Source organism: Zalophus californianus, chromosome 1 (genome assembly GCF_009762305.2).
Source record: "Zalophus californianus isolate mZalCal1 chromosome 1, mZalCal1.pri.v2, whole genome shotgun sequence".
Lineage (NCBI taxonomy): Eukaryota > Metazoa > Chordata > Mammalia > Carnivora > Otariidae > Zalophus > Zalophus californianus.
In genome coordinates this window covers 197,002,326-197,013,954 of record NC_045595.1, presented here as the reverse complement: position 1 = coordinate 197,013,954, position 11,629 = coordinate 197,002,326, and the positions used below count along the sequence as shown (strand labels likewise).

The 11,629-nt window shown below is 38.0% G+C and overlaps 1 pseudogene; it reads right to left on the bottom strand.

Moving 5' to 3' along the window:
- Nucleotides 1-6,534: 6,534 nt before the first annotated feature.
- On the bottom strand, nt 6,535-7,013 carry LOC113917764 (annotated as a pseudogene).
- Nucleotides 7,014-11,629: the final 4,616 nt, after the last annotated feature.

Here is an 11,629-nt window from a genome sequence, read left to right as displayed (position 1 = left end):
TACCTTATTATACTTCTTTCTGGGTCTTTGACCTGCTGTCATTTTTGTGGGTTTACTCTTTCACTTTAGGGTCTTCCCCCCGCTTTACTCCTCGTCCCCAAATTCATCTTCCACCCATTTCAAAGGAAACCTTTTCAAAACGGACATTATCACTGCATGTGCAATTTACTGATAATTTGTTCAATGGAAGAATTTAGCTTCTTTTTTTCTAACCTCCTCATTCCAGACTCTGCCCCAGACCTTGCCTTTTGAAATCCCAGTCTGTCGTCTCAAACAAAATGCCAGTTTGCAATGCATATTTAGCAATCCAAGAAATTGTTAGAAACTTTGAAAATCACAGCTTTTCTTTAACTGTTTAAAGATCAAATTCTTAGGTGGTTTCAAGGTAGAAGCATTACTCATAGCTCCCCAGCCAGGGGCTTTTGTTAAAGGAAGGAGGATAGGAGTAGACTTTGTTACCCTGCCCCAGAATAGAAAATCCAAGGGTCAGATTCACCCTATCTGCCCCTTCTCATGGCCAAATACAGCTCCAACTGCCTAATTTGGGCTGTGGTCCCGTTGACAACCCTACACTATGTCTCTGGAGGCTGTCTCAGTTTCACTTCATGGGAAGGGACCAGAACTAAGAGTGAACTGGGAAATTATTAGAGTCAGAAAAGGAGTTTTTAATTTACACAACTTCTGCCAAAAATCATATCTTTGAATTGGGCTTGGGATGCTGCATTGACTGCCCCCTGGGCTGCATTGTGGAGCCAATATTTTTTTTCCCAAAATTCAGGAAGCCAGACTCTCGTTTCTAAGGATGGGTGAGATGGGTAAGGCAGAGAACTGATGGTGCTTAGTGGTGTTATTCTGATCTTTAGATTCTTTTTCTGAGTACTCTTCTAGCACCATTCTCTTTCTCCTTCTTTCTGGGACTCCAGTGACACACAAGTTAGATATTCAGTTATAGTTCCACAGGTCCCTGATGTGTCTCCCCCTCCCCTCCCCCCACCGCCAGCCCAATTTGCTGTTTCCAGAATGGAAAATTTCTATTATTCTCTCTTCAGGTTCACTGATTCTTTACTCTGTCCTCTCCATTTTGCTGTTGAGACGATCCATTAATTTTTTGTTCTTGTATTGTATTTTTCAATTCTAAAATTTCCATTTGATTCTTCTTTATATTTTCTATGTCTTTGCTGAGACTTTCTATTTTTTTCATTTATTTCAATCATGTTTATAATTGTTTGTTGGAGCATGTTCGTTGGATTCCTGTTTTAACATCATTGTCAGATATTTCTAACCTCCCTGTCATCTAGGTGTTGGTGTTTGTTGATTACGTCACTTCATTCATGTTGAGATTTTCCTGGTTCTTGGTAGGATGAATGATTTTTGATTAAAACATAGATGTCTGGATCTTATTTAAATCTTCTGTTCTAGGCCTCTTCTGGCTCAGAACTGGTAGGTGTACTGCCAAATGACAGCCAGGTGGGGTGGAAATCCATGCTTCCCATTGGCAACTAGAGAAGAGGTGATCCTCATTACTGCTGGGTATGGGTGTGGGTGGAAGGTCAGGCTTTTTGCTAGGTTTCTGCTGATACTGCCCTAGCTTGGAGGGGCAGGAGTGCCTTGTTACGTCTCTTCACATGTCCTCTACCAACACCACAAGGATGAGGATGTCCTTACCACTAGGTAGTGATGAAAGTTCTGATTTTTTTCTAGGCCACCCCTGACACAATCCAGTGGGGTGAGGGAGGGGCAGGGATGCAAATCCAGCCTCCCCACTGACAATGCAGGGATGGGGTTGGGTGGGGGATGGGAGCTGGCATAGTGAAGAGCCCTGCCCCAGTATGGGTCTTCTCTGATATCATGCTAGTGGAAGGGTTGGGGTGCTTCATTAGCACCTGGCAAGGGTGAAAGTCTGTGTACCCCACTTGGCCTTTGCTGGTGAGCATAAGGTTGGGGGCTGGGAACAGTTTTCTCTGTGGTATTTAGCTAGAGCAGGATGGTTATTTTAGAAAAGTTTTCTTTCTGATTGGGATGCTCCTTTTGGATAATGGGAGCAGGTTTATTTTACTTCAGATTTTTTTTAAGGTGCCTATTGGTGTTTCTTAAGGTGCCTCTTGGTGTTTCTGGATTACTGGCTTTTCCAGAAAGCAGTCTGGAATACCTGAAGCAAAGAAAACCCAAAACCTAAAACCCCAAACCCAAAAACCTAGAGAACTTACCCCTCTGTCTTTCCATGGGTCTCAAAATCTCTAGCCAGACCTTATGTTCTCTCCATCTTTCAGAGTCTTCTTATGTTGATTTTATGTATAATGTCCCAGTTTGTTTGTTTATTTATGCTCTAGTTAGCAGAAGGAATAGGGAAAAGTACTCCAACTCCAGTTTTCCAGAAGTAGAAATCTCTCTGATGTCAAGATAGAGTAGCTTGAGGCTGTGCCCAACACTACCCTATCCAGCCAACCTTTGAGGTTCTAGAGGCTCAGTGGGTTCTCATGAGACTCTCACTTTTGGTTACCGGCTTTGGTCTTAATGCTGAACCACTCTGAGCAGTATCTGGCTGTGTAAGAGGTGTGCTTCCTCCTGCCCAGGCTGCTACCATGTTGTAAACCCATTCCCACACTCCACCCTGATGTGCCTATGTATGTGTCTTCTCATTTGCTTCTCCTAGGTCCTTCCCAATGTCTAGTATATGTCTGCAGTCTGTTGAGAAACTCAATAAAAATTCTCTATAGTCTGGAGAATGAGTAACAAAGGGATAAAAATAATCTCATTATGCTCTAATTTGACATGCTCTAATATTTGTTCAGGTCAAATTTAAGTTTATCATTTAGTGATTTTATTTTTAAATGGGCTTATTTGAATTGTCCAAAACACATATTTTCTCAAAAGAAAAAAAGTTTGATTTTCTTTATAAGAAAACTTGTGTATGTGCTATATTGCTGAATAGTAGAGAAAGACTAAATGATTTTAAAAATAATGGGGAAAATGAAAAAAAATCTCAGCTTAAATACTGTGTCTGTCTTCTTAGAGAATTGCTTGTGTAATTTTAATTCCAAATGCCTCCATATTTGCCATCTGTTTTTTCCTGGCATTGAGAGTCAAGAAATGCCAGACAGAAAGTATCTGAAATAAAATGGTTACTAATGCAGAAAGTGTGTTTAACCCTAGAACCTTATTATCAATTAAACTAATATTATGGCTTCATGATTTTCTTTCAAAAATAATTTTCCCCCTCTAAACTGTCTTGAACAAGCTACTTCTTGCTACCAGCCATGTCTCAAGGGATGTGTTCTGACTGGAAATTTTGAGCTTCCATAAAAGTGTTTATTAAATTTTTGAATAATTGCATTAAATACCAACAATAAGCAATCATCATTTTCATGTTTGTTGAGCAATTGCTCCTTGTTAAACCACAAACTTTGGCTACAAAATTCAGAATAAAGGGCAAAGTACAAGAAGTTCTTTGCATGGATAAAGCATTCGTAGATACCAAGAAACAAATAAACCAACCAATCAACAAAACAAACCTCAACTAAAAACAAATCAAACATGAAAATAGCATTAGAACAAGTCCAATACACCTGGGGGGAAAAATAAATCATAACAACAGTGTGTATTAAACACAATTCTTTTCTGAAGAGTTTATGTCTACCTTTTCTCTGTTTTATGCATCTTTTCCCTTTTAAACTTAGGATGGTTCAAGGGGAAGAGAGATGATACATCGTTTTTACTTTTCCTTCACTTACAAAGGAAACCTGAGAGTGTGGAAATATCTTCTGGACACATATCCTCCAGTTACCTGTCCAGTGAGGGGAAATCCCTTCTCAGGATCATGTCTGTCTAAACTAGAGCAGGGGCAGAGAACTGCTTCCACTTTGATGCAAGGTTATTATTATTATTATTATTATTATTTTTTTTTTTTTTTGCTAGCTTCAATTGTTGGAGAGTCTTTTCCTATATGGAGCCGAATTGTTCCTCTGTGATCTAGTTTGGTCACAGGGAGTAATTCTAGGCTCTATTCCATATGATAGGCTTTAAACGCTTTTTTCTTCTGTAGGTTAAATATTCTCGAGTTCTTCAAGGGTCCTTTTTGAGAATTCTTCTAGACATTGTAGCATCATAACAACCCTCTTCTTTTAATGTTACCTATGTTTATAAATGTATCTGCTAAAATATGATTAGAAAGTTAACTTAAGAAAATTTCAATTCAGTTCAATTCAGGGAATAGTTATCAAGCACTTTTGATGTGCCAGATACTCTGTTGAGTATCGCACCTGGGGCTGTAATAGTGAAACGACCATCTGTCCTCCTGAAGATCACAGTTAGCAAAGAAAGATATTCAATAAGTAATTACAACTGTGATGAGTGTTATGGAAGAGGATGTAAAGTTGTCTAAAGTAAGGGGGATTTAATTAATCCTGGAGAATCATGGAAGGCTTCTATGATGAGGAGACGTTTAAGTGAAGACTTGAAGCATGAGTAGAAATAAGCTGAGATAATAGAGGTTCAGGCTATGGAACTGGTACAGGAGGAAGCTTGCAGGTTCCCAAAGTCCAAGGGAAGACACTTTTTAGGAAGAGGATTTCAAGTTCTCATGGCAGTGGAGAGAGTCTTGGGTGGCTGCTACCATTAGGTAAAGGAGAACTCCATTGTTCAGAAAGGAGCAAGCCCTGGACTTTTCTGTCTGTGTCATGCTACCTAGCTTATACAATGATTCCTCTACTTATTTACACCATGGTCTTTCTTTCTTTCTTTCTTTCTTTCTTTCTTTCTTTCTTTCTTTCTTTCTTTCTTTCTTTCTTTCTTCCTTCCTTCCTTCCTTCCTTCCTTCCTTCCTTCCTTCCTTCCTTCCTTCCTTCCTTCCTTCCTTTTATTTAAATTCAATTAGTCAACATATAGTGTATCATTAATTTCAGATATGGATGGGATAACTGGGTGAAGGGCATTAAGGAGGGCATGTGATGTAATGAGCACTGGGTGTTATATGTAACTGATGAATTACTGAACTCTACACCATAGTTTCAACTACTGTCCTGGTTATGTGAACGTATTATCTCAAAAATAAGTGCTTTAAAGGTTTTACTTTTGAAAAACTGTTCAAGGCAGACAATCCCTCTTTCTACTTAGCTATATTTATGTGTCACACAGCTAACTAGATAAAGACAAAAAAGTGTTCAATGGATTTTGCGTAAAAGAATTTATTGGTGACATTCCAAAGAGCTCCTAGTGGCTTAGTGGGAGAAGAAGTCAGATGGCAGTGTGTTGGGGAGTGAATAGGAGGTGAGCTAGTAAATACAGAGAATGCAGACACTCTAAAGAATCTTGGCTGTAGAAAGAAGAAAAGAGATGAGATAAGTATATAGAGGAAAAGAGGAACAAGAAAGTGTCAGGGTGTTTTTTTTTTTTTTAAGGGGACAGACTATGGCAAGATTAAATATTGCTTGAAGTTCACTACTATTTATGGCAAAGTAAGAAATATGGGGAAAAGCTTCCCTAAAAGGAGGCCTCATCTATGACCTTTGTTGTTTCCAATTTGGTTTAGAAGGTAAATGTAAAACATAAGCACTGACATAATAGGACATCCTATAATAAAGAACCTTTGTTGTGAGCTAGTTGTGTGATGAGAAAGGGAAAAAAAAGAAAAAAGAAAATTAAGTACTATACGTTGAAGTGACAATGTCTTCAAAAGGTGGTAGCAAACCAGAGATCAACTTGGGCTGGTGGTTTAGAAACAGAAGAGATTTTGAGGCTCATCTCCTTTACTTTCAATCCATTTGACTTTAGGCAAGTTATGCAGCTTTTCCAAACTTCTGTTTTCAGTTTGTAAAAAAGGAATCATGATGCTGAACTCACACTTTTGTGTTTGTGAAGAGGAGATAGTTTTTGTAAAGCTCCTACTATGATTAACGTACAATAAATGATAGCTCATATAAAATCATAGAACGTGGGACTTAAATGACAAAGACACTATTACTCTATCATGGTTTGCACATAGTAGCTCTTCACTAAAAAACTGGAGAAAAGAAAGAAAGAAGGGAAATGCACAATGTGAGCAAATATATGAAGTGAAAAACATGACAGATGACAACAAATTAGATGGTTCTATAGGTGATGCCCTACAGTTTCACTGTGTTCATGATATTAGGAAAATCTGGGAGATCAGGGTACTTGGAAACTAACTAACAAACAGTAATTCATGATGTAAGTGTTAATTACATTATCTGTTATAACAGGTACAAATCTCAGTCCAAAATAAACCAGAAATGTAAGAAACATGACTTGATTCTTCTACATATCAACTAAATTTCTTCTTTGAATCTTTCTTGTTGTTTATCTTTATTTTATTATATGAATTTTTATCTCATAATCATATACATAACTCTGCAATCCAGCTAGACTTGGAGGAGAGTAAGGAAAATATGGACCCATAGAAGTGCAGTGAGAGCACAAAGATTATAGAATATTTCGAGCAGATGGGGGTGAAGCGGTGCTCTCCTGAGCTACAGAAGGAATGGTCCAGTAGTTAAGATAAAATACAAGTCAAATTTATTAGATTTGTCCACAGTCAGCAATGGTGATCTTCTTGCTAGTTTTGCCATTTCTGGACCCAAAGCGCTCCATGGCTTCCACAATATTCATGCCCTCTCTCACCTTGCCAAAGACCACATGCTTGCCATCCAACCACTCAGTGTTGGCAGTGCAGTTGAGAAACTGGGAACCGTTAGCATTTGCCATGTACAAGATGCCAGGACCTATATGCTTCAGGATGAAATTCTCATCATCAAATTTCTCCCCATAGATTGACTTGCTGCCAGTGCCATTATGGTGTGTGAAGTCACTACCCTGGCACAGAAATCCCGGAATAATACTGTGAAAGCAGGAACCTTTATAATGAAATCCTTTCTCCCCAGTGCTCAGAGCACAAAAGTTTTCTGCTGTCTTTGGAACTTTGTAAACAGCTGGAAGGAGATGGGGCCCAAGGGCTTGCCCTCCACAGTGATGTTGAAGAACACAGTGGGGTTGACCATGGCTGGGCAGTGGGGGCAGCTCCAGGGGGTGGCATCATCTGCAAGGCCTCTTTGAATCTTTAGTTTCTTAGGACATCAGACACTTAAACTGTCTTTTCCCTGGCTTGGGTCTAAGTTCCAGGGAGATGTATGTAATTTTAAGATGTATGACCCATCTTGTTTTTGAGTCATCTGTCCACAGAGATATTTGTTGATCAATCCATTGATTCCATTTGGTCCTTGCTCCCTGATCCATACAGTAAACTACTGAGACGACTCTCATTCTTGTCTACCTAAGGCTTCAGTTCCAACGGTCTCTGATGTTTTCATGCCAGGCTTGAAAACTGAAACATCATTCTATAGCTTTTATGCTATTCCCTGGTAAGGGACTTCTCCTGGGACATATCTATGGCTTAATTTGCCTTGATGTCTAATTTGTGACTCTATCACTTCTATGGGTTTATGATCTAGGAAAAGGGGCAAATATCCACATTTATTCTCTGTCTCCACATCAGGGTCTTGCCTCCTCACTGAAGTTCTAAGATGGAGAGCAGAGTCAATACTGTCTCTCTCTAAACCACCATACTTTGTCTTTCTTCTTCTGTCCCCCAGCCTAGTAGATTATTTTTCTCGTTTTCGGGGAAAATCCCTCCCTTAATAATTTTTGATAACTTCCCCCAGATTCATTTTTGCTCCTCACATAACCATTTTATGGCATTAGGATTTGGAAAAATAAACCAGGGACTCATAGGAAGCTTCTGTTTTCCACCCTACCCTGGCACACCCACATCCTCAGGAAATAACTAGAATAGACTATTTGCCTGAATTAGGTGAGCAAGTGGAGAGGGAAAGTGGGAGCTTTAGGGAAAAATCCATTTATATTTCAACATCCTGTGATAATGACAACACATTGCATTATCTTATAATTTGGTATATAACTTGTAAAAAGTAAATTGAGAAAAGCTCTATATTGGTTATTTAAATTCGATCAGTGTCCTCCAGCAATGCACTTCAGCATATTTTTATTCATCTGAATTCTTTGCCCATATTGTTTGGAGAAATGTGGACAAAGAATTCAGATTAGTTGGCAGAAATTTTAATGTCTGGCGATCACAATTTAGAGATTATAGTGGCTACATTTTTAGATGGTTATATGGATCTTACAGCTCATTTTACAAAGGAGATTACCACAATCCAGACTTTCTTCTCTTGGAAAGTCTGGAAAAGTCAATATTGATTTTTGTCCAAGGTTCTTGGTTGCTTCCCAAGGGCGTAACATTACTTTTTGCAGTTTTGTGCTAAGTAGTACAACATATACTATTTTTACTTAATTAAAATTTTATTCAATATAAAAATCAATTAACAGGTTGGTAGATTTTCACTTTTAGTCAATGCATTCATGGAAATAAATTTCTGATCTTTACTTTGAGGAATTGACAAAATATCAGGATGATTCCATTTAATTTTTGAAATCTAAGGAGTTTTACATGGGTTTGTAATTGTTTTTGTTTCCCAGGCAGTTTCTCTACTAGATATTCTCTCTACACCAACCTCAGGATAGGTTAACATCCTTCAGAGACACCTGTAGGATTTGATGTTCTAGCATCAACATTTTCAGTGACACAGGACAATGAAATTGGGGATTGGCAAGGTAATGACTCATGGCATAAGTATTCAATATTACTTTTCTAAATGTCCAAATAAATATTTGGTTCTAGGCTTTAGACATAAACCTCCAGTGATACTAGAAGGATTCATGGTTAAGGGTAATATGGCCCTCCAGGAAAGTTTCTAAAGAAGTTTGTCCTCTATACTAGCTGTAAAAGCTCAAGTGTGAGAGCAGCTGTAAGACTTCTTGCCCCCATGACAGCAGCAGGGATGTTGTTAAAATATACTTCTATTCAAAGTGTATCTGATGTTATTCTTGAACAATTGATGTCTCTGGGCCATCTGGCATTTCATGGCTAGGCACTGCACCAGCACCATGTGGTGAAGTGCTAGGGGCAGGAAATTGTGGTTTATTTCATTGTTTTGCTAACAAAGACTCAGAAGTCAGTAATTGCTTGACATTTCTGAAAGTGTCTTCCAGTTGGAGTGAACACACTTAGACAATGAAATAATGAAAGGGTTGTGCAAGAAGTTCGTGTGTGTATGTGTGTGCAATATACAAAGTCACCGCAGAGGTATGTGATGGTCTGGTTTTGTTTCTGGAGAAGATAAATTACAGAGTAATATGATTGCCAGCACACCTCTGCCTGAACTGAAGTAGTTCAAGCAAACACACATTTTAAAAGGTTAGGATTTCATTTTTTGGTTCTCTTCCTAACTCAGATACATGATATATAAAAGTGAGGGAGGCCTCTTGAATTCTGCCTGAGTGTATCTGATATGAGTCTTGCAGTTTGGACACATTCACAGAGGATAACATACCAAGAATCCCAGGTATCAGGGCTTTTATCAGGAGCATTAGAAAATTCTAGGCATAGACCTTCCAAACCACCGTATCCAGAATGTCTCTCAGTAGGTGTCAGTTTAATGTCTGTAGTACTGTCTGTGATAATCAAAATCATTGCTGCCTTTGGCCAGAACTTCACAGAGTGGCTAACTATGGGTCTGACCATACAATTATATTTAAATTCAGAATGAATGCAGTTGAAATTTCTTGAGTCAAAATGACAGGATGAATTTGGGCCCTGACACCCAATACATCTGAATAGGGGTAAATTACAAAACCCACTCGAATATTAATTTCATTATGAAGACAATAATAACTTCCTTAAAGCATTGTTTTATAGATTAGTTGAGAAAAGAAATATGAGGTCACAGAACTAGATTTAGGGCTCAATAACTTTAAGATGAATCTTTTTAGGTAAATGTTCAATTAGCTTAAAAAAAAATCCCCATTTCTAATACTTTTTTTTTTTTAAACAATAGAGACCCTTAACAGAGTTAGAATAAGAGGGGTGTGCCTTTCTACCTGATTTTTCTTTTCTTTCTTTCTTTTTTTTTTTTCAGACAACGAATGTCATTTCCCCCTAGACTTTAGTATGATAGAAAGGATAAGCGTTTTGGATTTGTGTGTGTTTGAATTTTCCATTTGTTTCAGCCTCTTAGATTTTAAGAGATGGGTGTCTGTTGCAGGAGAGGAGAGGTTGCAAGAAAGCAGTGGTGATCAGCTTTGCTTCAGCAAAGTACAGAGTGTGAAATGTCTAAGGAGGTGAAGGCTTTGAATAATGTTGCCTTTGAAACCCATTCCTTTGTGGGAACACATTGGCCACTCTAAAAGATAGTCTGCACTGGTCAGTTTTCAACTGGATATTTGGTCCACGTGGACATATCCAGCCTTCAGTTTCCAGAAATCTCTCTGGGTCATTTGGCGTTGCTTTACATTGGGTAGGAAAGAAGCTAGCCCTCTGAGCACTTGCTTTTGAAAAACTCTCAGTCTTGAATGATTGGAGAAACATCCATTTTTATTCTGAAATGACTTGATCATTTTAACATTGAATCATTTATTTATCCATGCATTCAAGTTTTTATTTATTCAAATATTCACATTCATGCATTCAAGAAATAAGTTATAAGTCAAGAAATAGCTGCCACAGCTAAGGCACTGGGCGAGATCATCTGATTTGAGTCATTCGCCTGGACAAATGTTCAATGTGCCCATTAGGATTGTGGGATTCCTAGTTTGTATTAAGATTTTCCAGAGAAACAGAACCATATGTTTGTCTATTTCTTATGAGAAATTGGCTCATGCAATTATGGAGATTGAGAAGTCTAAAAATCTGAAGTTGCCAGGCTCAAGACCCAAGAAGAGTTGCTATTTTAGTTGGAGTCTGAAGGCAGGAAAATAACAGTATCTTGGTTCAAGGCAGTCAGGTGGGAGGAGTTCTCTTTTACTTGTGTGAGGGCCAGCCCTTTTGTTCAAGTCTTCAACTACTTGGATGAAGCCCATCCGCATTATGGAGAGCAATCTGCTTTACTTAGTCTACTGAATCAAATGTGAATCTCATTTTAAACCACCCTCATGGCCATACCCAGCATAAGTTTTGACCAAATATCTGGGCAACCCATGGTGCAGTCAAGTTGAGACATAATACTAATCGCCACACTGTTTTTATTGTTGAAATAATAAAATGTTGAACTAAAAAAATTATGTTACAAATCAAAACTTGTCTTTAGAATGTTTATTTTCCTGAGCTTGATAATTCTCCTTTAGAGAGTCTGTCCATTTCCTCTCAGCTTTAGAATTTATTTTAAGTTTTCTTCAAAATTCCAAGTACTCCTAAAAGTTATTGACTAATGTCCTGCTTTAGAATCCTCCTAAAGTTTGTCTTTTTAACTGTTATTAAAATATTCAAATATATATCTAGCCCTAGGGAGGAACAAATGTTACTTCAACTTTCTTAAATTTTTTATATTACATATGTCTTCAGTAGATATTTCACACTTCCCTGTGTGCAGAACTTTAACTGGAACGATGATCTCTATTCAACTGCCATAAAACAACTCCCACACCAAGAAAGCTGCCTTGGATTTTTTATATATTTTTAAGCAGGTTCATAAAAAATAGGTCCCTTGCCCTTTTGTAGAGAGGAAAGAGCAATAAATATATTTAATATCATTCAAAGAAGTAT